Source organism: Misgurnus anguillicaudatus, chromosome 21, assembly GCF_027580225.2.
Source record: "Misgurnus anguillicaudatus chromosome 21, ASM2758022v2, whole genome shotgun sequence".
Taxonomy (NCBI): Eukaryota; Metazoa; Chordata; class Actinopteri; order Cypriniformes; family Cobitidae; genus Misgurnus; species Misgurnus anguillicaudatus.
Window position 1 is genome coordinate 15,950,097 of NC_073357.2, and position 18,631 is coordinate 15,968,727.

At 40.7% G+C, this 18,631-nt stretch overlaps 34 non-coding genes and 6 pseudogenes across 34 annotated transcripts; all 40 read right to left on the minus strand.

Annotated features, from left to right (window-relative positions):
* Positions 1-61: 61 nt before the first annotated feature.
* On the minus strand, positions 62-180 carry LOC129416530 (5S ribosomal RNA). The gene has a single exon (XR_008635432.2). It is a non-coding gene; the product is annotated as a 5S ribosomal RNA (ribosomal RNA).
* A 141-nt stretch (positions 181-321) lies between these two features.
* Positions 322-440, minus strand: LOC129414234 (5S ribosomal RNA). The gene has a single exon (XR_008634291.1). It is a non-coding gene; the product is annotated as a 5S ribosomal RNA (ribosomal RNA).
* A 141-nt stretch (positions 441-581) lies between these two features.
* Positions 582-700, minus strand: LOC129414225 (5S ribosomal RNA). The gene has a single exon (XR_008634289.1). It is a non-coding gene; the product is annotated as a 5S ribosomal RNA (ribosomal RNA).
* A 153-nt stretch (positions 701-853) lies between these two features.
* Positions 854-972, minus strand: LOC129414957 (5S ribosomal RNA). Its single transcript, XR_008634640.1, has one exon. It is a non-coding gene; the product is annotated as a 5S ribosomal RNA (ribosomal RNA).
* A 141-nt stretch (positions 973-1,113) lies between these two features.
* LOC129416639 (5S ribosomal RNA) lies at positions 1,114-1,232 on the minus strand. The gene has a single exon (XR_008635472.2). It is a non-coding gene; the product is annotated as a 5S ribosomal RNA (ribosomal RNA).
* A 141-nt stretch (positions 1,233-1,373) lies between these two features.
* LOC129415007 (5S ribosomal RNA) lies at positions 1,374-1,492 on the minus strand. Its single transcript, XR_008634657.2, has one exon. It is a non-coding gene; the product is annotated as a 5S ribosomal RNA (ribosomal RNA).
* Positions 1,493-1,621: 129 nt separating this feature from the next.
* On the minus strand, positions 1,622-1,740 carry LOC129416790 (5S ribosomal RNA). Its single transcript, XR_008635528.2, has one exon. It is a non-coding gene; the product is annotated as a 5S ribosomal RNA (ribosomal RNA).
* A 141-nt stretch (positions 1,741-1,881) lies between these two features.
* LOC129416815 (5S ribosomal RNA) lies at positions 1,882-2,000 on the minus strand. The gene has a single exon (XR_008635565.2). It is a non-coding gene; the product is annotated as a 5S ribosomal RNA (ribosomal RNA).
* A 5,851-nt stretch (positions 2,001-7,851) lies between these two features.
* Positions 7,852-7,970, minus strand: LOC129416011 (5S ribosomal RNA). Its single transcript, XR_008635132.2, has one exon. It is a non-coding gene; the product is annotated as a 5S ribosomal RNA (ribosomal RNA).
* Positions 7,971-8,111: 141 nt separating this feature from the next.
* LOC129416720 (5S ribosomal RNA) lies at positions 8,112-8,230 on the minus strand. The gene has a single exon (XR_008635502.2). It is a non-coding gene; the product is annotated as a 5S ribosomal RNA (ribosomal RNA).
* Positions 8,231-8,383: 153 nt separating this feature from the next.
* LOC129415058 (5S ribosomal RNA) lies at positions 8,384-8,502 on the minus strand. Its single transcript, XR_008634684.1, has one exon. It is a non-coding gene; the product is annotated as a 5S ribosomal RNA (ribosomal RNA).
* Positions 8,503-8,643: 141 nt separating this feature from the next.
* LOC129415145 (5S ribosomal RNA) lies at positions 8,644-8,762 on the minus strand. Its single transcript, XR_008634735.1, has one exon. It is a non-coding gene; the product is annotated as a 5S ribosomal RNA (ribosomal RNA).
* A 141-nt stretch (positions 8,763-8,903) lies between these two features.
* LOC129415614 (5S ribosomal RNA) lies at positions 8,904-9,022 on the minus strand. Its single transcript, XR_008634919.2, has one exon. It is a non-coding gene; the product is annotated as a 5S ribosomal RNA (ribosomal RNA).
* Positions 9,023-9,151: 129 nt separating this feature from the next.
* On the minus strand, positions 9,152-9,270 carry LOC129415266 (5S ribosomal RNA). Its single transcript, XR_008634766.1, has one exon. It is a non-coding gene; the product is annotated as a 5S ribosomal RNA (ribosomal RNA).
* Positions 9,271-9,411: 141 nt separating this feature from the next.
* Positions 9,412-9,530, minus strand: LOC129416490 (5S ribosomal RNA). Its single transcript, XR_008635400.2, has one exon. It is a non-coding gene; the product is annotated as a 5S ribosomal RNA (ribosomal RNA).
* Positions 9,531-9,671: 141 nt separating this feature from the next.
* On the minus strand, positions 9,672-9,790 carry LOC129416821 (5S ribosomal RNA). Its single transcript, XR_008635567.2, has one exon. It is a non-coding gene; the product is annotated as a 5S ribosomal RNA (ribosomal RNA).
* Positions 9,791-9,931: 141 nt separating this feature from the next.
* LOC141357734 (5S ribosomal RNA) lies at positions 9,932-10,050 on the minus strand. Its single transcript, XR_012364221.1, has one exon. It is a non-coding gene; the product is annotated as a 5S ribosomal RNA (ribosomal RNA).
* Positions 10,051-10,190: 140 nt separating this feature from the next.
* Positions 10,191-10,309, minus strand: LOC129414312 (5S ribosomal RNA). Its single transcript, XR_008634322.2, has one exon. It is a non-coding gene; the product is annotated as a 5S ribosomal RNA (ribosomal RNA).
* A 141-nt stretch (positions 10,310-10,450) lies between these two features.
* On the minus strand, positions 10,451-10,569 carry LOC141355658 (5S ribosomal RNA). The gene has a single exon (XR_012362096.1). It is a non-coding gene; the product is annotated as a 5S ribosomal RNA (ribosomal RNA).
* Positions 10,570-10,697: 128 nt separating this feature from the next.
* Positions 10,698-10,816, minus strand: LOC129416066 (5S ribosomal RNA; annotated as a pseudogene).
* A 129-nt stretch (positions 10,817-10,945) lies between these two features.
* Positions 10,946-11,064, minus strand: LOC141355659 (5S ribosomal RNA). The gene has a single exon (XR_012362097.1). It is a non-coding gene; the product is annotated as a 5S ribosomal RNA (ribosomal RNA).
* A 141-nt stretch (positions 11,065-11,205) lies between these two features.
* LOC141355660 (5S ribosomal RNA) lies at positions 11,206-11,324 on the minus strand. The gene has a single exon (XR_012362098.1). It is a non-coding gene; the product is annotated as a 5S ribosomal RNA (ribosomal RNA).
* A 2,677-nt stretch (positions 11,325-14,001) lies between these two features.
* Positions 14,002-14,119, minus strand: LOC141354425 (5S ribosomal RNA; annotated as a pseudogene).
* Positions 14,120-14,260: 141 nt separating this feature from the next.
* On the minus strand, positions 14,261-14,379 carry LOC141358213 (5S ribosomal RNA). Its single transcript, XR_012364702.1, has one exon. It is a non-coding gene; the product is annotated as a 5S ribosomal RNA (ribosomal RNA).
* Positions 14,380-14,520: 141 nt separating this feature from the next.
* Positions 14,521-14,639, minus strand: LOC141355260 (5S ribosomal RNA). The gene has a single exon (XR_012361690.1). It is a non-coding gene; the product is annotated as a 5S ribosomal RNA (ribosomal RNA).
* A 141-nt stretch (positions 14,640-14,780) lies between these two features.
* On the minus strand, positions 14,781-14,899 carry LOC141358025 (5S ribosomal RNA). The gene has a single exon (XR_012364514.1). It is a non-coding gene; the product is annotated as a 5S ribosomal RNA (ribosomal RNA).
* A 141-nt stretch (positions 14,900-15,040) lies between these two features.
* LOC141354188 (5S ribosomal RNA) lies at positions 15,041-15,160 on the minus strand (annotated as a pseudogene).
* A 141-nt stretch (positions 15,161-15,301) lies between these two features.
* LOC141358572 (5S ribosomal RNA) lies at positions 15,302-15,420 on the minus strand. Its single transcript, XR_012365069.1, has one exon. It is a non-coding gene; the product is annotated as a 5S ribosomal RNA (ribosomal RNA).
* A 129-nt stretch (positions 15,421-15,549) lies between these two features.
* Positions 15,550-15,668, minus strand: LOC141353890 (5S ribosomal RNA; annotated as a pseudogene).
* Positions 15,669-15,810: 142 nt separating this feature from the next.
* LOC141357013 (5S ribosomal RNA) lies at positions 15,811-15,929 on the minus strand. The gene has a single exon (XR_012363485.1). It is a non-coding gene; the product is annotated as a 5S ribosomal RNA (ribosomal RNA).
* Positions 15,930-16,070: 141 nt separating this feature from the next.
* Positions 16,071-16,189, minus strand: LOC141353710 (5S ribosomal RNA; annotated as a pseudogene).
* A 141-nt stretch (positions 16,190-16,330) lies between these two features.
* LOC141357054 (5S ribosomal RNA) lies at positions 16,331-16,449 on the minus strand. The gene has a single exon (XR_012363529.1). It is a non-coding gene; the product is annotated as a 5S ribosomal RNA (ribosomal RNA).
* A 141-nt stretch (positions 16,450-16,590) lies between these two features.
* On the minus strand, positions 16,591-16,709 carry LOC141357209 (5S ribosomal RNA). The gene has a single exon (XR_012363692.1). It is a non-coding gene; the product is annotated as a 5S ribosomal RNA (ribosomal RNA).
* Positions 16,710-16,850: 141 nt separating this feature from the next.
* Positions 16,851-16,969, minus strand: LOC141355661 (5S ribosomal RNA). Its single transcript, XR_012362099.1, has one exon. It is a non-coding gene; the product is annotated as a 5S ribosomal RNA (ribosomal RNA).
* A 141-nt stretch (positions 16,970-17,110) lies between these two features.
* LOC141355663 (5S ribosomal RNA) lies at positions 17,111-17,229 on the minus strand. Its single transcript, XR_012362101.1, has one exon. It is a non-coding gene; the product is annotated as a 5S ribosomal RNA (ribosomal RNA).
* A 141-nt stretch (positions 17,230-17,370) lies between these two features.
* LOC141355664 (5S ribosomal RNA) lies at positions 17,371-17,489 on the minus strand. Its single transcript, XR_012362102.1, has one exon. It is a non-coding gene; the product is annotated as a 5S ribosomal RNA (ribosomal RNA).
* A 140-nt stretch (positions 17,490-17,629) lies between these two features.
* LOC141354336 (5S ribosomal RNA) lies at positions 17,630-17,748 on the minus strand (annotated as a pseudogene).
* A 129-nt stretch (positions 17,749-17,877) lies between these two features.
* LOC141357610 (5S ribosomal RNA) lies at positions 17,878-17,996 on the minus strand. Its single transcript, XR_012364097.1, has one exon. It is a non-coding gene; the product is annotated as a 5S ribosomal RNA (ribosomal RNA).
* A 141-nt stretch (positions 17,997-18,137) lies between these two features.
* On the minus strand, positions 18,138-18,256 carry LOC141355665 (5S ribosomal RNA). The gene has a single exon (XR_012362103.1). It is a non-coding gene; the product is annotated as a 5S ribosomal RNA (ribosomal RNA).
* Positions 18,257-18,377: 121 nt separating this feature from the next.
* LOC141353565 (5S ribosomal RNA) lies at positions 18,378-18,496 on the minus strand. The gene has a single exon (XR_012360661.1). It is a non-coding gene; the product is annotated as a 5S ribosomal RNA (ribosomal RNA).
* Between the last annotated feature and the right edge of the window lie 135 nt (positions 18,497-18,631).

The window sequence follows — 18,631 nt, forward strand, 5'->3', positions numbered from 1 at the left end:
CATTTCTGGAAAAAAATTATATGAATAAATAATTAAATAATTAATTAAATAAAGAATTAAATGCTTACAGCACCTGGTATTCCCAGGCGGTCTCCCATCCAAGTACTAACCAGGCCCGACCCTGCTTGGCTTCCGAGATCAGACGAGAGCGGGCGTGCTCAGGGTGGTGTGGCCGTAAGCGAGCGCTGACTCGATTCGAGAGCCACTTCAAGACTAATGTGGCAACGCCATGCCATCGGCGAACGCTTACAGAAAGGATGCATTTCTGGAAAAAAATTATATGAATAAATAATTAAATAATTAATTAAATAAAGAATTAAATGCTTACAGCACCTGGTATTCCCAGGCGGTCTCCCATCCAAGTACTAACCAGGCCCGACCCTGCTTGGCTTCCGAGATCAGACGAGAGCGGGCGTGCTCAGGGTGGTGTGGCCGTAAGCGAGCGCTGACTCGATTCGAGAGCCACTTCAAGACTAATGTGGCAACGCCATGCCATCGGCGAACGCTTACAGAAAGGATGCATTTCTGGAAAAAAATTATATGAATAAATAATTAAATAATTAATTAAATAAAGAATTAAATGCTTACAGCACCTGGTATTCCCAGGCGGTCTCCCATCCAAGTACTAACCAGGCCCGACCCTGCTTGGCTTCCGAGATCAGACGAGAGCGGGCGTGCTCAGGGTGGTGTGGCCGTAAGCGAGCGCTGACTCGATTCGAGAGCCACTTCAAGACTAATGTGGCAACGCCATGCCATCGGCGAACGCTTACAGAAAGGATGCATTTCTGGAAAAAAATTATATGAATAAATAATTAAATAATTAATTAAATAAAGAATTAAATAAAGAATTAAATGCTTACAGCACCTGGTATTCCCAGGCGGTCTCCCATCCAAGTACTAACCAGGCCCGACCCTGCTTGGCTTCCGAGATCAGACGAGAGCGGGCGTGCTCAGGGTGGTGTGGCCGTAAGCGAGCGCTGACTCGATTCGAGAGCCACTTCAAGACTAATGTGGCAACGCCATGCCATCGGCGAACGCTTACAGAAAGGATGCATTTCTGGAAAAAAATTATATGAATAAATAATTAAATAATTAATTAAATAAAGAATTAAATGCTTACAGCACCTGGTATTCCCAGGCGGTCTCCCATCCAAGTACTAACCAGGCCCGACACTGCTTGGCTTCCGAGATCAGACGAGAGCGGGCGTGCTCAGGGTGGTGTGGCCGTAAGCGAGCGCTGACTCGATTCGAGAGCCACTTCAAGACTAATGTGGCAACGCCATGCCATCGGCGAACGCTTACAGAAAGGATGCATTTCTGGAAAAAAATTATATGAATAAATAATTAAATAATTAATTAAATAAAGAATTAAATGCTTACAGCACCTGGTATTCCCAGGCGGTCTCCCATCCAAGTACTAACCAGGCCCAACCCTGCTTGGCTTCCGAGATCAGACGAGAGCGGGCGTGCTCAGGGTGGTGTGGCCGTAAGCGAGCGCTGACTCGATTCGAGAGCCACTTCAAGACTAATGTGGCAACGCCATGCCATCGGCGAACGCTTACAGAAAGGATGCATTTCTGGAAAAAAATTATATGAATAAATAATAAAATAATTAATTAAATGCTTACAGCACCTGGTATTCCCAGGCGGTCTCCCATCCAAGTACTAACCAGGCCCGACCCTGCTTGGCTTCCGAGATCAGACGAGAGCGGGCGTGCTCAGGGTGGTGTGGCCGTAAGCGAGCGCTGACTCGATTCGAGAGCCACTTCAAGACTAATGTGGCAACGCCATGCCATCGGCGAACGCTTACAGAAAGGATGCATTTCTGGGAAAAAATTATATGAATAAATAATTAAATAATTAATTAAATAAAGAATTAAATGCTTACAGCACCTGGTATTCCCAGGCGGTCTCCCATCCAAGTACTAACCAGGCCCGACCCTGCTTGGCTTCCGAGATCAGACGAGAGCGGGCGTGCTCAGGGTGGTGTGGCCGTAAGCGAGCGCTGACTCGATTCGAGAGCCACTTCAAGACTAATGTGGCAACGCCATGCCATCGGCGAACGCTTACAGAAAGGATGCATTTCTGGAAAAAAATTATATGAATAAATAATTAAATAATTAATTAAATAAAGAATTAAATGCTTACAGCACCTGGTATTCCCAGGCGGTCTCCCATCCAAGTACTAACCAGGCCCGACCCTGCTTGGCTTCCGAGATCAGACGAGAGCGGGCGTGCTTTTTTTTATTGAATAATTTTCCTAACAATTACAAAGCATTTCATACAAAACCATTTGTTTTACACAAAAAAACAAAAAACAAAAAAAAAAAAAAAAAAAAAAAAAAAAAAACAACAACATCAAATATACTCTACCATGAAGTTAAATAGTTACATAAAAGAACAATGAGAAAGAAAACCTTTAAAATTATGTAAAAATGTGTCCCGTAACATCTGGCAATCTCCACTTTAAACCCTCTAAAATACTGCAAACCTTGGGCGTAAAAACATTGTAAAAAGCTTCTAACATATTCTCATGTTTAAAATAGGCATACAATCTTTCCATGTACATTTCAGTTTTTCTTTTAAAAACAGTCCATACATCAATTACAATTTTTTCTTTTTTTGCTGCAATTCGTCGTTCCCATATTGCACTTTTCATTAACATTACACATAAATTAATAAATTTCATGTTTTGACTTTTCCTTTTCCAACCAAACATCACCAATCTCTTCCATTCCATTTCATTCTCATTCCATTGTTCGTCCAATTCTTTGATTATGTCCTTACATTTGTTTAAAAAAGAGTCCAATTCTTTGCAGTACAAAAACAAATGTACAATTCCTTCTTCTTTTTCGTGACATACTTTACACATCGCACTTTGTTCCATTCCTATTTTGTTTAAAATCACATCAGTAAATACCACTTTATGTCTTATTGTGTACTCCAAGGACTCCAGTCTTGTTTCTACACATCTTCCCCTCATGTTTCTCCATATATCTTCCTGTTTTAAATTCACAAATTTCTGTAGCCAGAAGCAATTTACAATAGGTTCTTTAAAAACACTGTCTCTGAAAAAGCAATAAAACATCTTAATACTGCATTCTTTGAGAGTGTATACTTTTTCACCCAAATTCACTTGAATGTCTTTCTGTTCTTTTTCCTTTTCCATATTTTCTATTCTTTTAATCCACTCTTTGGGTATAGCTTGTTTAATTACTTCATACTTGTTTATAATTTCTTGTTTGCTGTATTCCTCTTTTGCCTCATCCATTGCATCATACACACATTGTACAGGTAAGAAACCTTCTTTCACTTCATACATTACATCTTTTACTTTAGTTATTCCCACTTCCATCCATTTCTTAAAATAAATGACTTTGTCTTGTTTTAAAACCTTGTTGTTCAAGAACAGAGGTTGATTTAAAATGTTTTCTCTTCCTCGTGGGTCATATTCAATATTTGTTAAAAACTTCCCCCAAGCACTAAGCAATTCTCTATAAAACCCAGGTATTCTCTCTGTCATCCAACTTTTCGTTTTCATCCATAAAATTCCATCCTCCATGTTAAAATTTTCACATCTGTTTAAAAAAAATTTCATTGTTTTCTTCCATTCCGCCTTGTTTTCTTCTTGTAAATACTTTTTAACTGCTTTTACTCTTAGACTGTTTTTCCTTTGTTCTACATCCATTAATCCTAGACCGCCTTTTTCTATATCCCCTAAAATCGTGTTGTAAGCTATTCTTGGCGGTTTGCCGTTCCAAATAAAATCAAGAAAACATTTCTTCAACCTCTTTTCTATCCATATTGGCATTTCAGATAAGTATAAAACATACCACAATTTAGAAACCATTAAAACATTCAAAGTTAAAACCTTCCCCTTCAAGCTTAAAGTTCTTAATTTCCAAAAGTTTATTTTTCTTTCTATTCCTGATATCAGTTGTTCCCACATTTCATCTCTTGTTTTTTTCTCATTTTTCCCCAATAAAAGTCCTAAAATTTTCATTTCTTCTACCTCTTTAAAATTAAAATAATCATTTAAAAGCACAGCTTTGCCAAACCTCATGTACACTGTTTTATCCTCATTAACTTTACCTCCTGATGCTTTACAAAATTTCTTGACAACATTCATGGCCTCTTGTACACTTTCTTTCCTATTTACAATTATTGTTGTGTCATCTGCATACTGAAAAACTTTCCCTTCAGACATTATTCCCTCGATCTCAATTCCTGTTATTTTTGTATTTTCCTTTATAGCTAATCCCAGTGGTTCTGATACAAGTGAATATAACAGTGCCGAGAGTGGACAACCTTGCCGTATTGATCTCGTAATTTTAAAACATTCAGTTAAAAACCCATTGCATTTAATTTTTGTCAAAGCCCCCTTGTATAAGATTCTAATCCATTTGATAAAATTTTCCCCAAAACCAAAACTCTTTAAAACATCAAATAAAAAACCATGTTCCACCCTATCAAAAGCTTTTTCAAAATCTAAACTGATTATGTACCCATCCTTATTTTCTTGTTTTATGTACCATATCATGTCCCTTATACTCATTGTTATGTCAGCTATGTCTCTTCCTTTGACTGCATATGCTTGATTTGTTTTTATTATAGTTGGCATCACTTCCTTCAGTCTATTTGCTAAAACCTTTGCTATAATTTTAAAATCTGTGTTCAACATTGAAATTGGTCTATAGTTCTTTAAGTCTACCCTCTCCCCTTTCCTTTTATATATAATTTTCATCAAACCTATTCTCATCCTTTCATTTACTTCCTCTTTTTCAAAAATTTCCTTAAAAACCTCCTTTAAAATCTTTGTTAAAACCTCTTTAAAACATTTGTAAAATTCACTCCCCAAACCATCTATTCCCGGACTCTTCTTTCTGTTTAGTTGATCTATTGCTTGTTCAATCTCTTCATCTCTGAAATCATGGTCACATACATCTTTATCTTCTTTACTTAATTTTGATTTTATTAGATTTAATAATTGTTTTTTTTCTTTCTCCTCTTCACCTTGTGTACTGAAAAGGTCCTCATAAAAGGCCTTTATTTCTTTTAGAATATTTTCATTTCCTTGTACGATTTCCCCATTTTTCCCTCTTATCTCCTTTACAATCTCTGCTTTTCCTTTCTTTTTCTCTAGGTCAAAATAAAACTTTGTACATTTCTCTCCTTCCACCATATATTTTGCTTTACTTCTTAATCTTGCTCCTTCATATTCTTTTTCCTCTATTTCCTTTAATCTTTCCTCAATTTCTCTTATCTTTTGTATGTCTTTGTTTTCTTTAGCTAGTTCTTTTTCTAAGTCTGTTTTCATTTCTTTTTTCTTATATCTCTTACATTTTTGTATTAGGCTACAGTATTTAATTGAGAATTTTTTTATTAAAAACTTTACGTTTTCCCACCATATTCTCTTACTCTCTTCATACATTTTACTTTCCTTTTCTCTTTCTATAATTTGTTTGATTTCTGAAACATAATCTTTATTTTTAAGAATCTCTGTATTTAAAACCCATACCCCCGGCCCTCTTTGTATTTTGTCCCAATCAATTTTAAAAAATAACAACTTATGATCACTTAAACTTGTTTCTTCATACTTAATCTTTTCAATAAAATTTTCCACATTCCTATTACATAAAATAAAATCAATTCTTGTTTTGCACACAAACTGTCCCACTATTTGTCGTCTTGAAAACTCTTTTTTTGTTTCGTTCCTTTCTCTCCATACATCAATCATTTTATTTTCTTCCATTAAAACCTTTAATTCTTTTCTCCCCGCATCACTTTTAAAAACCATTCCCTCTGCCATATCTTGTTTACTAAAAACTGTATTAAAATCCCCCATCATTACAATTTCTTTATATTTCTTTAAAAAACCTCTTAAAACAAAAAAAAAATCTTTTTTTTCCTTCTCTTCTGTTGGTGCATGTACATTTACTATAACCATTTCCTTTTCATCATATTTTGTCTCTACAATCATACATTTTCCTATATTGTCTTTATATACAATTTTGCTTCTTTTAAAAACCTCCTCTTTCATTAAAAAAGCAACTCCTCTTCCAAATCTTCCATCACCATTGTTATATAAAATTCCTCCAGCCCATCTCCTTTGAAAATCCTTCATCACATTCTCTTTCCAGTTCGTTTCTTGTAGTGCAATGATATCTTCGTGTTTACATCTTTCAATTACTTTTTCAAATTTTCTCACGTCCAGCAGTCCTCTTGCATTAAAAGTCACACAACTTAAAACCATTAAAAGAAAAATTAAATACCTAAAAACCATTGTCTCACTTCATCTCCTCCAGTCCCTTTAAAACTTCATACCTATTTACACATTTCATTTGTCCTTTTTTCATCACTTTTTTCTTAGCAAACTGTACATTTGGTGTTACCTTTAATGTTCTTCTTCTTGTTTGTGCTCTTCCGTCTCTGCTTTTCTCCAATACTTGTGCTCTTCCGTCTCTGCTTTTCTCCAATACTGCTGCTTCTTCCATATCTTTATTGTCAATCCCGCTGCTCTCTACTATCTCATTTTGTCCTTCTTTGTCCATCGTATCTAAAAGACTTGTAAAACTTGCAGAAATTTCAATTGGTGTCCATGTACCATCATCTCCTTGTGAATTGTCCTTCTCGTTTTCCACTTCTTTATCCTCTGTTGTCTGTTCCTCTATTGTTATTCCCTTTTCCATTTCATTTGCTCCATCAGTGTGTTGTTGTTCTTCATTTTCATTTTCTTCTCCATCGTTCCCTTCATGCATTTGACTGTCCACCTGTTTTTGTGATCCTCCTTCCCCTCCATCCATCCAACACTCACATTTATTTAAATAGTCTTGGCAGTCCGGGCACTTAACAGTGTTACAGTCCCTTGCGAAATGTCCCCTCTCCTCACATTTGTAGCACTTAAAATCAGGGCAATCTTTCATTAGATGGTCTGGGCTCATGCACAGCCGACAGGTTTTCACCTGATGGCTGTGCATCACCCTAAAATATTGCGGCCCTTCCGCTGTTTCCAGCTTCGTGCTGTATGGGAGTGAAACCACTTCCCTGGGAAACCTCACTCTCGCAAACCTTGTCCCGTCCTCGATTCCAGTGCCCGGATACAGCCTTCTTTTAATTTTTGATATTGGCAAAACGCCCCAACCTTGCAATTTTTCTAAAATTTCGTTATCCTCCAGGTAAACAGGCAAATGCATGAAGGAAACGACATATTCTCTGTTTTGTAATCTCCTCACCTCACAGTTTGTTCCTTTTATCATTAGTCCATCCATTAACTCATCACACATTTCCTCCTTCTCCAGGGTCAGTTCATATTCCTTATTTTGTCTTGGTCTTACTGCCAGAACGTTTCCTTCTCCAATTTTCTCTGCTATCACTTTAATTATATCCTCCGCCTTTACTCCATTAGCATTGTCCACATTTACAATCACTGTTGCTTCCTTCATGTATTTCCTTTGCTCAAAATTCCTAACACCTGTATCCTTTTGGTTTCCAGCTCGTGGTCGATGTTCAGGTCCAGTGTCATTGCCGTTCCGTTTCTCCGCCGCCATTTCCAGGTCATTAGCCGTAGGTCCGTCCATTTCAAATGAAAAACAAACACGAAAAACAAAAACAAACAAACAAAACCACGAAAAATCACGATTTAACCACCCTCCAGCCAGCCAAAAGCTGCTGTTAGGTGGTTTAAACAAAAAAAATCACTAACAAACAAAACTCAATCGATATACAAATAAAAAACTACAAACACTAACAAACATAAACAATGAGAGAGCCTTCCTCTCTCTACTGCAGCCAACTCACTTCCTGATTGCTCAATAGCGCCCTCAGGGTGGTGTGGCCGTAAGCGAGCCTAAATGCTTACAGCACCTGGTATTCCCAGGCGGTCTCCCATCCAAGTACTAACCAGGCCCGACCCTGCTTGGCTTCCGAGATCAGACGAGAGCGGGCGTGCTCAGGGTGGTGTGGCCGTAAGCGAGCGCTGACTCGATTCGAGAGCCACTTCAAGACTAATGTGGCAACGCCATGCCATCGGCGAACGCTTACAGAAAGGATGCATTTCTAGGAAAAAATTATATGAATAAATAATTAAATAATTAATTAAATAAAGAATTAAATGCTTACAGCACCTGGTATTCCCAGGCGGTCTCCCATCCAAGTACTAACCAGGCCCGACCCTGCTTGGCTTCCGAGATCAGACGAGAGCGGGCGTGCTCAGGGTGGTGTGGCCGTAAGCGAGCGCTGACTCGATTCGAGAGCCACTTCAAGACTAATGTGGCAACGCCATGCCATCGGCGAACGCTTACAGAAAGGATGCTTTTCTGGAAAAAAATTATATGAATAAATAATTAAATAATTAATTAAATAAAGAATTAAATAAATAATTAAATGCTTACAGCACCTGGTATTCCCAGGCGGTCTCCCATCCAAGTACTAACCAGGCCCGACCCTGCTTGGCTTCCGAGATCAGACGAGAGCGGGCGTGCTCAGGGTGGTGTGGCCGTAAGCGAGCGCTGACTCGATTCGAGAGCCACTTCAAGACTAATGTGGCAACGCCATGCCATCGGCGAACGCTTACAGAAAGGATGCATTTCTGGAAAAAAATTATATGAATAAATAATTAAATAATTAATTAAATAAAGAATTAAATGCTTACAGCACCTGGTATTCCCAGGCGGTCTCCCATCCAAGTACTAACCAGGCCCGACCCTGCTTGGCTTCCGAGATCAGACGAGAGCGGGCGTGCTCAGGGTGGTGTGGCCGTAAGCGAGCGCTGACTCGATTCGAGAGCCACTTCAAGACTAATGTGGCAACGCCATGCCATCGGCGAACGCTTACAGAAAGGATGCATTTCTGGAAAAAAATTATATGAATAAATAATTAAATAATTAATTAAATAAAGAATTAAATGCTTACAGCACCTGGTATTCCCAGGCGGTCTCCCATCCAAGTACTAACCAGGCCCGACCCTGCTTGGCTTCCGAGATCAGACGAGAGCGGGCGTGCTCAGGGTGGTGTGGCCGTAAGCGAGCGCTGACTCGATTCGAGAGCCACTTCAAGACTAATGTGGCAACGCCATGCCATCGGCGAACGCTTACAGAAAGGATGCATTTCTGGAAAAAAATTATATGAATAAATAATTAAATAAAGAATTAAATGCTTACAGCACCTGGTATTCCCAGGCGGTCTCCCATCCAAGTACTAACCAGGCCCGACCCTGCTTGGCTTCCGAGATCAGACGAGAGCGGGCGTGCTCAGGGTGGTGTGGCCGTAAGCGAGCGCTGACTCGATTCGAGAGCCACTTCAAGACTAATGTGGCAACGCCATGCCATCGGCGAACGCTTACAGAAAGGATGCATTTCTGGAAAAAAATTATATGAATAAATAATTAAATAATTAATTAAATAAAGAATTAAATGCTTACAGCACCTGGTATTCCCAGGCGGTCTCCCATCCAAGTACTAACCAGGCCCGACCCTGCTTGGCTTCCGAGATCAGACGAGAGCGGGCGTGCTCAGGGTGGTGTGGCCGTAAGCGAGCGCTGACTCGATTCGAGAGCCACTTCAAGACTAATGTGGCAACGCCATGCCATCGGCGAACGCTTACAGAAAGGATGCATTTCTGGAAAAAAATTATATGAATAAATAATTAAATAATTAATTAAATAAAGAATTAAATGCTTACAGCACCTGGTATTCCCAGGCGGTCTCCCATCCAAGTACTAACCAGGCCCGACCCTGCTTGGCTTCCGAGATCAGACGAGAGCGGGCGTGCTCAGGGTGGTGTGGCCGTAAGCGAGCGCTGACTCGATTCGAGAGCCACTTCAAGACTAATGTGGCAACGCCATGCCATCGGCGAACGCTTACAGAAAGGATGCATTTCTGGAAAAAAATTATATGAATAAATAATTAAATAATTAATTAAATAAAGAATTAAATGCTTACAGCACCTGGTATTCCCAGGCGGTCTCCCATCCAAGTACTAACCAGGCCCGACCCTGCTTGGCTTCCGAGATCAGACGAGAGCAGGCGTGCTCAGGGTGGTGTGGCCGTAAGCGAGCGCTGACTCGATTCGAGAGCCACTTCAAGACTAATGTGGCAACGCCATGCCATCGGCGAACGCTTACAGAAAGGATGCATTTCTGGAAAAAATTATATGAATAAATAATTAAATAATTAATTAAATAAAGAATTAAATGCTTACAGCACCTGGTATTCCCAGGCGGTCTCCCATCCAAGTACTAACCAGGCCCGACCCTGCTTGGCTTCCGAGATCAGACGAGAGCGGGCGTGCTCAGGGTGGTGTGGCCGTAAGCGAGCGCTGACTCGATTCGAGAGCCACTTCAAGACTAATGTGGCAACGCCATGCCATCGGCGAACGCTTACAGAAAGGATGCATTTCTGGAAAAAAATTATATGAATAAATAATTAAATAATTAATTAAATAAAGAATTAAATGCTTACAGCACCTGGTATTCCCAGGCGGTCTCCCATCCAAGTACTAACCAGGCCCGACCCTGCTTGGCTTCCGAGATCAGACGAGAGCGGGCGTGCTCAGGGTGGTGTGGCCGTAAGCGAGCGCTGACTCGATTCGAGAGCCTCTTCAAGACTAATGTGGCAACGCCATGCCATCGGCGAACGCTTACAGAAAGGATGCATTTCTGGAAAAAATTATATGAATAAATAATTAAATAATTAATTAAATGCTTACAGCACCTGGTATTACTAGGCGGTCTCCCATCCAAGTACTAACCAGGCCCGACCCTGCTTGGCTTCCGAGATCAGACGAGAGCGGGCGTGCTCAGGGTGGTGTGGCCGTAGGCGAGCGCTGACTCGATTCGAGAGCCACTTCAAGACTAATGTGGCAACGCCATGCCATCGGCGAACGCTTACAGAAAGGATGCATTTCTGGAAAAAAATTATATGAATAAATAATTAAATAATTTATTAAATGCTTACAGCACCTGGTATTCCCAGGCGGTCTCCCATCCAAGTACTAACCAGGCCCGACCCTGCTTGGCTTCCGAGATCAGACGAGAGCGGGCGTGCTCAGGGTGGTGTGGCCGTAAGCGAGCGCTGACTCGATTCGAGAGCCACTTCAAGACTAATGTGGCAACGCCATGCCATCGGCGAACGCTTACAGAAAGGATGCATTTCTGGAAAAAAATTATATGAATAAATAATTAAATAATTAATTAAATAAAGAATTAAATGCTTACAGCACCTGGTATTCCCAGGCGGTCTCCCATCCAAGTACTAACCAGGCCCGACCCTGCTTGGCTTCCGAGATCAGACGAGAGCGGGCGTGCTCAGGGTGGTGTGGCCGTAAGCGAGCGCTGACTCGATTCGAGAGCCACTTCAAGACTAATGTGGCAACGCCATGCCATCGGCGAACGCTTACAGAAAGGATGCATTTCTGGAAAAAAATTATATGAATAAATAATTAAATAATTAATTAAATAAAGAATTAAATGCTTACAGCACCAGAGGGCTGTTTCATAAAACTAGATTACAGAATAAGCCAGGCTTATTTTGTTAAGTCTGGCTTATTGCCGGTGGATTTTGTTTCATAAAACAAACTTGAACTAGTTCAACCCCGGTTACTATGGAAACTTATGCTTGCAAACTAGCCTGGTCCGGAGCAGGCTAACTGTCAGGCTAAGCCTCATTGTTGCTTAACTAGACTTCCACTAACACTGAAATGTAAATGCAATGATATTACAGCTGACTCTTTGACATTTTATTTGACTTTATTAACCACTATTAATCTAACAATTAAAGAAAATCAACTTATATATTAAATTTGATAAATTTTGTTACAATAATAATTAATAAAATATAGACATGTGTTTCATAATATGGTATATAGGCCTATCAAATGTTGAATATAAATGATAATCTTAACTAAGGATAATAGTTCATTAACAAATTTAAGATGTATCTAAATTAATATAATTGCAATATAAATATATATATATATATATATATATATATATATATATATATATATATATCTTTTTTTTTAAGATTGTCTGTCACACAAAGAGGAAATTTAATTTAAATATACAACACACAAAAGTCAAGTACAGTCATTTAATTTTTTTATGCTTGGTGTGCATAAAAATGCACATTATTTTAAAGATCTGCAGTATTTGTATCTTTCTCTAGTTGTTACATTTTTCTTGAAATTAAAAAAAATTATGGTGTCTGCATGGCTGAAGGAATACAATATAATTATGTGATGGTATGCTCTTGGCATTTTGTTGTAATGAGTTAAAATTCTTTTTTTATCACAGAGAAGATTGTTAGTGTCCTGCATACAATATTTTTTCAGCTCACAAGGCTTGTACTGACTTACAGTATAATGTGCTTATACCTCAGGCTTTTCTTCAACTGATCCTCACCCTGTAACCATTCATAAAACTCTGTTTATCTATCAACACCTAACACTACACTGTTAAAAATATTATGTAGAACTTACAGTATTACTGTCAGCTGTTTGCCAGTAACTTACTGTAGATTTATATGTATGTTATTTACTGGCAACAGTTTGTTCAAAGTTAAATGAACATTAAACATTAACAAGTCTTTTTATTTACAGAATAAAACCATCAAATAACAGCCTCATGCAAAGCATTCTGGGAACCAAAATATGAAGGAAACAACAGAAAAAGGTTCATGAGGATTTCTGGTTCACAAAATGCTTTGCATGAGGCTGTTATTTTATAGTTTTATGCTGTAAAATCATAGACTTGTTAATGTTTAATGTTGATTTAACTTTGAACAAACTGTTGCCAGTAAATAATAAACCTTTAAATCTACATAAGTTACTGGCAAACAGCTGCATAACTACAGCTAATTTTTTAACAGTGTGATAATAACCCAGTGGTTTAAAATCTCTCATCCTCCCAGGGTTTAACATGATGACTTGTGGCTCTATAACGCACACATAATTTGCCATCAAAAATGTTTTGAGTAACATGTCAAGTAATAATGATTGGTCAAGAATATGTGTAACTAACATATATGATTTTACACAATCATTTCTTGTACTACTGTAAATTCAGAAATGCATATGCTGTTCACCCACCATGCTCTCAGTGACCCCATTTTTTTCTTTCAAGCACACTTCATCTGCAGGAGTAAAAGCTGTGCTGCTGATAGATGCCAGTGCTCTCCTCACTGCCAGTCAACATCTTTGGCAGCTAACATTATGAGATTAGACACTTCTTCTAGCATATGATTATGCTTAAATCAACTACAGTTCTTATGACAATATATTTATATTTTATTTTCACCTGTTACTCTATTGTCCACTCAAGTTGCTGCTTTTGAAATGTACCCCCAAATAAAAAATAAATAAATGTAAGTTACATTTAAAGTTACTGTAAATGTATTAAAATCATTCATCTGCTAAATATGTATTATATAGGTTACTTAGTAAACTACAAATTGTCTTTTAAAAGTTAAGATTTGTGTTATTTTTAAAAAGTACAGCATATAAAAATTTGCAAAGTATAGCCACATAAGCATTGACGCGGCTCGAACCCGGATCCCCGCATGCGCTGTTGAGAGCACTAACCACTGGGCCATCATTTCTAACGGTGTTTCATTCGTTTAATGTGATCCATTTAACAACAAGACAATATATTTAAATTTAGTTTCTGCGTGCCGGGATTTAATCCATAAGGACTTTTCAACTATTTTATGGGTTTGTTTATTGCAGCACTATTATAATTTTCAGTCAGTAGTACATTTTCATACATTTTTATCAAAAATGACCGCTTTCTCTTTAACTTTGATCGATTTGATCCACGCCCGACCTCTAGGGCTGCCCAAGAATAGCGTGCACGCGCAATTATCTTGACTAGGGAAATCTGGATCACATTAGTTGGATTGCGTAAGCTTCATTTGCCTTTTTTGAAACCGCTTTAGCCTCGCCTCATTTGTTAGGTTAATTCAAGTCGAGTTTGTAACTTTAATCCTCGCTTTTCCAAGCGAGTTTTATGAAATAGCCCTCTGGTATTCCCAGGCGGTCTCCCATCCAAGTACTAACCAGGCCCGACTCTGCTTGGCTTCCGAGATCAGACGAGAGCGGGCGTGCTCAGGGTGGTGTGGCCGTAAGCGAGCGCTGACTCGATTCGAGAGCCACTTCAAGACTAATGTGGCAACGCCATGCCATCGGCGAACGCTTACAGAAAGGATGCATTTCTGGAAAAAAATTATATGAATAAATAATTAAATAATTAATTAAATAAAGAATTAAATGCTTACAGCACCTGGTATTCCCAGGCGGTCTCCCATCCAAGTACTAACCAGGCCCGACTCTGCTTGGCTTCCGAGATCAGACGAGAGCGGGCGTGCTCAGGGTGGTGTGGCCGTAAGCGAGCGCTGGCTCGATTCGAGAGCCACTTCAAGACTAATGTGGCAACGCCATGCCATCGGCGAACTCTTACAGAAAGGATGCATTTCTGGAAAAAAATTATATGAATAAATAATTAAATAATTAATTAAATAAAGAATTAAATGCTTACAGCACCTGGTATTCCCAGGCGGTCTCCCATCCAAGTACTAACCAGGCCCGACCCTGCTTGGCTTCCGAGATCAGACGAGAGCGGGTGTGCTCAGGGTGGTGTGGCCGTAAGCGAGCGCTGACTCGATTCGAGAGCCACTTCAAGACTAATGTGGCAACGCCATGCCATCGGCAAACGCTTACAGAAAGGATGCATTTCTGGAAAAAAATTATATGAATAAATAATTAAATAATTAATTAAATAAAGAATTAAATGCTTACAGCACCTGGTATGCCCAGGCGGTCTCCCATCCAAGTACTAACCAGGCCCGACCCTGCTTGGCTTCCGAGATCAGATGAGAGCGGGCGTGCTCAGGGTGGTGTGGCCGTAAGCGAGCGCTGACTCGATTCGAGAGCCACTTCAAGACTAATGTGGCAACGCCATGCCATCGGCAAACGCTTACAGAAAGGATGCATTTCTGGAAAAACATTATATGAATAAATAATTAAATAATTAATTAAATAAAGAATTAAATGCTTACAGCACCTGGTATTCCCAGGCGGTCTCCCATCCAAGTACTAACAAAGGCCCGACCCTGCTTGGCTTCCGAGATCAGACGAGAGCGGGCGTGCTCAGGGTGGTGTGGCCGTAAGCGAGCGCTGACTCGATTCGAGAGCCACTTCAAGACTAATGTGGCAACGCCATGCCATCGGCGAACGCTTACAGAAAGGATGCATTTCTGGAACAAAATTATATGAATAAATAATTAAATAATTAATTAAATAAAGAATTAAACGCTTACAGCACCTGGTATTCCCAGGCGGTCTCCCATCCAAGTACTAACCAGGCCCGACCCTGCTTGGATTCCGAGATCAGATGAGAGCGGGCGTGCTCAGGGTGGTGTGGCCGTAAGCGAGGGCTGACTCGATTCGAGAGCCACTTCAAGACTAATGTGGCAACGCCATGCCATCGGTGAACGCTTACAGAAAGGATGCATTTCTGGAAAAAAATTATATGAATAAATAATTAAATAATTAATTAAATGCTTACAGCACCTGGCATTCCCAGGCGGTCTCCCATCCAAGTACTAAACAGGCCCGACCCTGCTTGGCTTCCGAGATCAGACGAGAGCGGGCATGCTCAGGGTGGTGTGGCCATAAGCGAGTGCTGATTCGATTCGAGAGCCACTTCAAGACTAATGTGGCAACGCCATGCCATCGGCGAACGCTTACAGAAAGGATGCATTTCTGGAAAAAAAATTATATGAATAAATAATTAAATAATTAATTAAATAAAGAATTAAATGCTTACAGCACCTGGTTTTCCCAGGCGGTCTCCCATCCAAGTACTAACCAGGCCCGACCCTGCTTGGCTTCCGAGATCAGACGAGAGCGGGCGTGCTCAGGGTGGTGTGGCCGTAAGCGAGCGCTGACTCGATTCGAGAGCCACTTCAAGACTAATGTGGCAACGCCATGCAATCGGCGAACGCTTACAGAAAGGATGCATTTCTGGAAAAAAATTATATGAATAAATAATTAAATAATTAATTAAATAAAGAATTAAATGCTTACAGCACCTGGTATTGCCAGGCGGTCTCCCATCCAAGTACTAACCAGGCCCGACCCTGCTTGGCTTCCGAGATCAGACGAGAGCGGGCGTGCTCAGGGTGGTGTGGCCGTAAGCGAGTGCTGACTCGATTCGAGAGCCACTTCAATACTAATGTGGCAACACCATGCCATCGGCGAACGCTTACAGAAAGGATGCATTTCTGGGAAAAAATTATATGAATAAATAATTAAATAATTAATTAAATAAAGAATTAGACGCTTACAGCACCTGGTATTCCCAGGCGGTCTCCCATCCAAGTACTAACCAGGCCCGACCCTGCTTGGCTTCCGAGATCAGACGAGAGCGGGCGTGCTCAGGGTGGTGTGGCCGTAAGCAAGCGCTGACTCGATTTGAGAGCCACTTCAAGACTAATGTGGCAACGCCATGCCATCGGCGAACGCTTACAGAAAGGATGCATTTCTGGAAAAAAATTATATGAATAAATAATTAAATAATTAATTAAATAAAGAATTAAATGCTTACAGCACCTGGTATTCCCAGGCGGTCTCCCATCCAAGTACTTACCAGGCCCGACCCTGCTTGGCTTCCGAGATCAGACGAGAGCGGGCGTGCTCAGGGTGGTGTGGCCGTAAGCGAGCACTGACTCGATTCGAGAGCCACTTCAAGACTAATGTGGCAACGCCATGCCATCGGCGAACGCTTACAGAAAGGATGCATTTCTGGAACAAAATTATATGAATAAATAATTAAATAATTAATTAAATAAAGAATTAAATGCTTACAGCACCTGGTATTCCCAGGCGGTCTCCCATCCAAGTACTAACCAGGCCCGACCCTGCTTGGCTTCCGAGATCAGACGAGAGCGGGCGTGCTCAGGGTGGTGTGGCCGTAAGCGAGCGCTGACTCGATTCGAGAGCCACTTCAAGACTAATGTGGCAATGCCATGCCATCGGCGAACGCTTACAGAAAGGATGCATTTCTGGAAAAAAATTATATGAATAAATAATTAAATAATTAATTAAATAAAGAATTAAATGCTTACAGCACCTGGTATTCCCAGGCGGTCTCCCATCCAAGTACTAACCAGGCCCGACCCTGCTTGGCTTCCGAGATCAGACGAGAGCGGGCGTGCTCAGGGTGGTGTGGCCGTAAGCGAGCGCTGACTCTATTCGAGAGCCACTTCAAGACTAATGTGGCAACGCCATGCCATCGGCGAACGCTTACAGAAAGGATGCATTTCTGGAAAAAAATTATATGAATAAATAATTAAATAATTAATTAAATAAAGAAATAAATGCTTACAGCACCTGGTATTCCCAGGCGGTCTCCCATCCAAGTACTAACCAGGCCCGACCCTGCTTGGCTTCCGAGATCAGACGAGAGCGGGCGTGCTCAGGGTGGTGTGGCCGTAAGCGAGCGCTGACTCGATTCGAGAGCCTCTTCAAGACTAATGTGGCAACGCCATGCCATCGGCGAACGCTTACAGAAAGGATGCATTTCTGGAAAAAATTATATGAATAAATAAATAAATAATTAATTAAATAAAGAATTAAATGCTTACAGCACCTGGTATTACTAGGCGGTCTCCCATCCAAGTACTAACCAGACCCGACCCTGCTTGGCTTCCGAGATCAGACGAGAGCGGGCGTGCTCAGGGTGGTGTGGCCGTAGGCGAGCGCTGACTCGATTCGAGAGCCACTTCAAGACTAATGTGGCAACGCCATGCCATCGGCGAACGCTTACAGAAAGGATGCATTTCTGGAAAAAAATTATATGAATAAATAATTAAATAATTTATTAAATGCTTACAGCACCTGGTATTCCCAGGCGGTCTCCCATCCAAGTACTAAACAGGCCCGACCCTGCTTGGCTTCCGAGATCAGACGAGAGCGGGCGTGCTCAGGGTGGTGTGGCCGTAAGCGAGCGCTGACTCGATTCGAATGCCACTTCAAGACTAATGTGGCAACGCCATGCCATCGGCGAACGCTTACAGAAAGGATGCATTTCTGGAAAAAAATTATATGAATAAATAATTAAATAATTAATTAAATAAAGAATTAAATGCTTACAGCACCTGGTATTCCCAGGCGGTCTCCCATCCAAGTACTAACCAGGCCCGACCCTGCTTGGCTTCCGAGATCAGACGAGAGCGGGCGTGCTCAGGGTGGTGTGGCCGTAAGCGAGCGCTGACTCGATTCGAGAGCCACTTCAAGACTAATGTGGCAACGCCATGCCATCGGCGAACGCTTACAGAAAGGATGCATTTCTGGAAAAAAATTATATGAATAAATAATTAATTAAATGCTTACAGCACCTGGTATTCCCAGGCGGTCTCCCATCCAAGTACTAAACAGACCCGACCCTGCTTGGCTTCCGAGATCAGACGAGAGCGGGCGTGCTCAGGGTGGTGTGGCCGTAAGCGAGCGCTGACTCGATTCGAGAGCCACTTCAAGACTAATGTGGCAACGCCATGCCATCGGCGAACGCTTACAGAAAGGATGCATTTCTGGAAAAAAAATATATGAATAAATAATTAAATAATTAATTAAATAAAGA